Source organism: Peromyscus californicus, unplaced genomic scaffold (genome assembly GCF_007827085.1).
Source record: "Peromyscus californicus insignis strain IS unplaced genomic scaffold, ASM782708v3 Scaffold_12__1_contigs__length_115047231, whole genome shotgun sequence".
NCBI classification, from domain to species: domain Eukaryota; kingdom Metazoa; phylum Chordata; class Mammalia; order Rodentia; family Cricetidae; genus Peromyscus; species Peromyscus californicus.
Window position 1 is genome coordinate 48136684 of NW_026294413.1, and position 6497 is coordinate 48143180.

At 49.1% G+C, this 6497-nt stretch overlaps 1 long non-coding RNA gene across 1 annotated transcript; it reads left to right on the top strand.

Moving 5' to 3' along the window:
* Positions 1–3662: 3662 nt before the first annotated feature.
* Positions 3663–5034, top strand: LOC128107880 (uncharacterized). Its single transcript, XR_008217235.1, has 2 exons — positions 3663–4122; positions 4355–5034. It is a non-coding gene; the product is annotated as an uncharacterized LOC128107880 (long non-coding RNA).
* Positions 5035–6497: the final 1463 nt, after the last annotated feature.

Sequence of the window (6497 nt, forward strand, 5' to 3'; positions counted from 1 at the left end):
CCGCCCGGCGGCTGCATTCATTTATTCCATGGATTTTGTTCTTTCTTTTTTGTTTTGTTTTGTTTGCTTGGTGGTTTTGTTTGTTTTTGTTTTTTGTTTTGATATTTTTAAGACAAGGTTTCTCTGTGTAGCCTTGACTGTCCTGGAGCTAGGATCAGTGGACCAGGCTGGCCTCGAACTCAAGAGATCCGCCTACCTCTGCCTTCTGAGCGCTGGGATTAAAGGAGTGCGCCACCGCCACTCTGCTTCTTTATTTCGTTGTTGTAGTTTTCATCCTCATCTTCCATTCAGTTCTGCTGTGTGTCCTCTGTGGTGTGAGGGCGGGGACAGGATGGGAATAGGAGGTGAGGGAAGGTAGGAATATCCTATGGTAGAAAATCCCACAACAGCCAGAAGAGGTGGTGCACGCCTCTAGTCCCAGTGCTGACAGAGAGGCAGGTGGATCTCTGTGAGTTTAAGGCCAACCTGGTCTACAGAGTGAGTTCCAGGACAGCCAGGGTTATATAGTGATATCCTGTCTCAAAAGAAAAAAAGAGCCCATAACACACCAAGAACTCACCTCTAAACAAGTTCAGGGCTTTCTTTCTCCTTCTGGGCAGAACACAGAGTAGTAGAAGGAAGTGTCCCTTGAATGACGGTTGTCCAGATATGGAGGTTGGAGGGGATAGCTCTGGTCAGTCCAGTCCATTTTCCCAGGACGCCCTCCACTGCAGCTGAGGCTCTGAAATGATGCTTCTCTTGGCCCGGAGGGCCCCAGGGTCCACCTCACCTCAGAAGGAGGCCAAGCCTCAGTTATACCAAATGGAGGAATTCAAAAGAAAAGCAGGTAGGGGATGATGAGAGGGTGGAGTAGTAGAGCCTCACCCCTACCCGTGTCTGCTCAGAGGAGCTTCCTTCTCCTGAAGATCTGTGGGTCCTGACGTCAGCCTGCTGGCCCTGTCCTCTTATCCCGGGAGGAATTAACAGGAAGTGTTGACCTTGACTTCACCTTTGACCCTTCAGTGTAGTCAAGGAAGAACTTTGATGAGTGAGCGGCCTCCTTTAGGCTGGTCTAGAGCTGGACACTGAGACTCGGTCTGGGCCTGCTCCTCCCACGGTCAGGATGCTGGAAGGAGGTGCCTCTTTGGCAGAAAACGGTATGTACCCAGTTCCAGACCACGCTTGTGAGTTCTTCCTTGCTGGCTCTGCTCAGACACTGCGCTCTCCATCTCCATCTCTCTCTACACCCAACCTCCCCATGGAGTTCCTTGAGCTTGGTCCTGGAAACTCTTCTCCTGGTGGACTGTTGTCACTTCTTTCTTTCTTTTCTTTTTTTTGGGGGGGTGGGCTGGGGTGGGGTTTTGGGACAGGGTTTCTCTGTGTAGTTGTGTAGTCTTGTCTGTCCTGGATCTCACTCTGTAGACCAGGCTGGCCTCGAACTCACAGAGATCCGCCTGGCTCTGCCTCCTGAGTACTGAGATTAAAGGCGTACCACTGCCTGGTCTTTCTTTCTTTCTTTCTTTCTTTCTTTCTTTCTTTCTTTCTTTCTTTCTTTCTTTCTTCCTTCCTTCCTTCCTTCCTCCCTCCCTCCCTCCCTCCCTCCCTCCCTCCCTCCCTCCCTCCCTTCCTTCCTTCCTTCCTTTCTTTTGAGACAGAATTGCACTGTGCATGTAGCCCAGGCTGGCTTTGGACTCAAGACCTTCCTGCCTTTGTCTCTTGAGTGTTGGGATTACAGAAGCATGTGGCCTTACCTGGCTTATTTCTGCGGTTTAAATAGCTCCTCTTGTTAAATGCAGCGTGGTGTCATTTCAGAGCTCGACGTCCCTGAACTTCAGGATGAGATAGACAAAGAGTTCGTTAAGTTGGCGATGGCAGTTATTTACCCAACAACCTGTTTCACTGAAATGAAGCTCAAACTTGGCGCAACATTGAATTCTACACTCTCCTAAACCGGATCCCCAAACATCTCAGCCAGTGGCCCCACTGGAACCCGGTGTTCTGAACCCGGGTGCCAGTCTCTGCCTCCCTCCCAAAGGCGTCACAGTGCATGTGGAACGAAGGCCAAACTTCTCAGCCAAGCCTAGAAACCAACACAGGAACAGTGGAGCATTGAACTTGGGGGTTGAAGCCGCACTGTTTGGGTGTGCTGCTGGTTTTGCTGGCCGCTCTCTATGCAACTCTGGGCAAAATCCCTAGTCTCTCTGTGCCTCACTCCAGTGACCTAGAAACTTCACAGAACCATGCTATTTTTTGGGGGGGGCGGGGGTTGGCTTACACTTTACATTGTAGTCCATCATTGAAGGAAGTCAGGACAGGACTTTAGGCAGGATCCTAGAGCCAAGAATTGATGCAGAGGCTGTGCAGGGGTGCTGCTTACTGGCTTGCTCAGCCTGCTTTCTTTCTTTCTTTTTTTGTTTTTCTTTCTTTTTTTAATTAATTAATTAATTAATTTTTCTATTATCAGCTTGATACAGTACAAATTCTTATCCTAATAGTGAAATGTTTGATTGAGGCTTGCCCAGTAATTGAGTAAAACCAAAACTTATTACAAGCCACAGTCATCCTAGGGTCCCCCTTGCTCTATAGCCTCCCTGGTTCTGTGGGTTGCAGTCTGATTCAGAACCACGCTATTATCTGCTTCTTAAGAAGGCCAGTGGTGCCTCCCGTGCTGTAGGTACTTGTAAACCACTGCCTCCTTAACTCCTGCTTGGCTTCCACTCCTCCTTCATGATGCTCCAGCCACACCGGCTCCCCCTGGGTGCCTCAAAGGAGCCTTCCCAGAGTCATCAGAAACGCCCCTCTGTGTCACATGGTTAATTCCTTAGCTTCAAGCCAGTTCCAGAAAGAAGCCATCATTGACCACCCTCCTAAAACAGGTCTTCAAAACCAAATTCTTTTCTTTTGTAACACTAGCCACCGTTTTTTTTTATAGCTTTTTTATTTTTTCTAGACAGGTAGTCCAGGCTGGCCTGAAATCACTATATAGCCTAGCTGGCTTTGAACTCTCAATCTTCTTGCCACTGAATCTCAGATAGCTAGTTAATCTGTTTAGTACCTCTTACCATCACTAGACCATAAATTCCACCAGGAAGGATTTCTTGCATTGGGTTTCGTCAGAGAGGCTTGGTGCTGGGTTGTAGCTCTCTAGAGCACGGGCCTCGGACTCGCAGACTGTAACAGGCCTTGGGTTTCATCCCCAGAACCACTAACACAACCACGGGTTTGGTATTCACTACATGTTAATACACACTTAAAAAAAAACTGAATGAGGAAATAAATAAACGGAGTTTAGGCAACTGTACCCTCCACCCACTGATGCTCCTAACATTCGAATAAACGACTATGTGCTTGCTTTCTTCTTCGAGTGTCTTGCTTATTATTGTTCTAATTAAAGTTGTTTTTTTTTTAAATGCTGGTGATTGAACCAAGGGACCCTTGTGCAGATGACATGCTACAAAGCTACACCCCAGCCAGAATTATACTTAGTTTATTTGTTTGAGTGTTCGTGTATTAATAGATTCGATCGCTAAGCACCCTCTCACAGCAGATCTGCAGTACTCGCCAGAGATCACTGTGGGAAAAGTTCTTTTCATTTTCTGTATTCCGAAGAGGTGGGAGAGCTTTGCTAGGCGGAAGTGCTTGTGGCCGAGGAGAGGGCTGCACTTGCAGTTTCGCGGTGTGTCCAGCGGAAGGCGATGTCGAGACGCGGCTGCCGTGGGCGCAGGCGCAGTGCAGGGGGGTGGGGCTGGGATCGCCAAAAGCGGTCCTCAAAGCTGGACGTGGAAGGGTGAGGACATCTGCGGGATGCTTTCCACCTGAGGGATGGAAAAGCCCAGCAGAACGCGAAGAAAGTGAGAAGGATTTGGAGAGGTTTTGAAAAAAAGGAAGAAAAAAAAAAAAAAAAGGGATTTCTGGCTGCGCCCCCAAAGGTCTGGCCCCGCGGGAATCAGGCGGTCCCTGGGCCCTCCTTTGAGGGTGCTCCCTCAAATTGAGATGTCGGGGACTCCTTGGCGGGAATTTCTGTGGCGGACTCAGCTGACAGCTGTGAGGAAGAGATGCATCGGGTTCCACTCAGAGCCTGTTCCTTAGCTGTGTGACCTTTCCGTGTGTCCCCGCCCCCAACACCACTGGCAAAACCCGCAGGTGAAGCTGTCCAAATTCGCTTCAAGGCTGAGAGGGTGTGGGGCTGCTGGCAGCGAGGGTTTAAGGATCGGCTACTCTGAATGCCAGGCAGGGGTGGCTGTTAGAGCGTTCTCTCTGTTCCGGTGGAGCGGAACGCCGTCCAATCTCGTGATTTGAGAACTGGCAATGATAGAAGTTGGCGCAGGGGGCGGGGCTGCTGTCTCTGCTTACACCGGGTGTTCTTTTCTTCCAGGAGGCAGGCATGAACAGTGGGGCAAGACTGGAGCTTCTCACGGAAGGGTTCTTACAGCATCTAGAGAGCCCAGAGTATTTCCTTAAAAGAAAAAAAAAAGCAACATTTTATTTTATTATTATTTTTTGTACGTGTGTAGGTGTTCTGCCTGCATGTATATCAGTGCACCACGTGTGTGCCTGGTGCTGGCAAAAATCAGAAGGTGTTGGAGTCTCCAGAACTGGAGTTGGAGTTACAGATGCTCATGGATGCTGGGAATCAAACCCCACCCCCCTAGAAAAGCAGCCAGTACTCCTAACTGCTGAGCCATCTTTCAAGCCTCACCCTCCACCCCCCAGTGTATTTCTTAAATAAAGGATATTGAATTCAGGAAGGTTGACTGACTTGCTTGCTCGAAGCTGGATCGAGGGTCTTGCCAGCACACACCACAGCCTTTGAAAGGTTTGGTGGTGAATGTTCCTAGATCGTGTTTTTGTAACCTAGAGGAAAATAAAGTGGCTTTCTTGGCTGGGGATGGGGAGGAATGATTCCTGCTCTCCTTCAGGGTCGTCATTACCATCTTATCCAATAGACAAGGAAAATGTTTAGTCGTAATGATTGATGCCATTGTTAAATTGCCTGGAATGTACCACATGTTCATGTAAGCCTTTCATCTTATTAAAAGGATTATTCAAGGTGGACATGATGGTGCATACCTTTAATCCCAGCAGGTGGGAGGCAGAGGCAGTTGGACAGAGTTCAAGGCCAGCCTGGTTTATAGAGTGAGTTCTAGGACAGTCAGGGCTGCAAAGAGAAACCCAGTCTTGAAAACAAACAAACAAACAAAAAGGTTATTCAATGGGTTCTCAGGATTGGGGGATTTGGGATACCACAGTGAGTAAAAAGCAATCTAGTGAGAGACTCCTGAACACGGTCACAAAAATGGGATAATTTTTTTTCATATTTGTCCCATGTATTGCTGTGTGTCATGGAGGGCCTCTCTAAGGAGGTGACATTGAGTAGAGACTTAGCTGGTTAGAGGCATCACCACACTGAGGTCTGGGAGGAGATCTTCTGGAGAGAGGAAAAGCAAGTCATCAAAAGGCCGAAGTTAGTGGCCTGGGGAGAACTGGGCAGAGGCAGATGCTGCTGGGGAAGGGGGGAGAGGCTGGACCTGGGAAGGGGCTGTGCAGGCGGAGCAGGAACTATGTCCGGGACGGCTGGAGAGGAGGTGTCTGAAGGGAGGACCTCAGGACTGGTCAAGCCTGCTTGTCCAGCTCTATCCTGACCTCACCCTGACACAGGAGCTGTTGTCCCTTCCCGTGGGAAAAGGTCACCAGTGCAGATGGGACTCTGAAGTAGTGATGGAAAGTTTTGGAAAACAGATGTGCACCCCTAAGGCTGGTATTATATAACTGGTTTTGTGCACTGGTTGCTGAGGCAAGGCAGACTGAATGGTGGCCTCTTTGGTTTCCTTCCAAACACACCCTTGCATTCCTGCATCCATCCCTGCCTTAAATCCGTCACTGTTCCTGCTCCTGCTGCAGTGCCCACCTAGGACTTTCCATTCTGCCCAGTTCTGCTCTCCCCTGATCCTCCTCCACCCACCTCCTCTCAGCAGCCTCCCAGCTCAGCAGGGAACTCTGCACAACTCTGCAGCAGCTCAGCCTGTGAGTTCTCAGGTTTCCAGTCCACATGAAATTAGAGCCCACTTTGGTTTTGTGGAAAGAGCTATCTCTAGCTCACACCTGGTGCCTCTTCCTTAACAGGACACGAACAGGGCTTTCCAGTCATGTTTGAGCCAGAGTTTCCCCTCAAAAGACTTCCCAGGACCAGAGAAGTGTCCTGAGCAGATATTCAGTGACACACGTAAATTAAGATTATATTTTATTTTGGGGAATAAATGTCTTTGACTTCAGTTCCAGAGAGAGCAGACTCTTCCCGTTGGGACTCAGTTGGATGACACTTGCCCTCACACATCCCCCTAGACACGGCCTGGAAGGAAATCTGGCCCAGCTTGCTCCTTTCCTTCATGTGTGTACATCAGCCCTGTGCTGGAGAGTTTTATGTCAACTGGACACAAGCTAACGTCGTCTGAGAGGAGGGAACTCAGTTAAAGAAATGCTTTCATAATATGGGGCTATAGGAAAGCCTGTAGGGCATT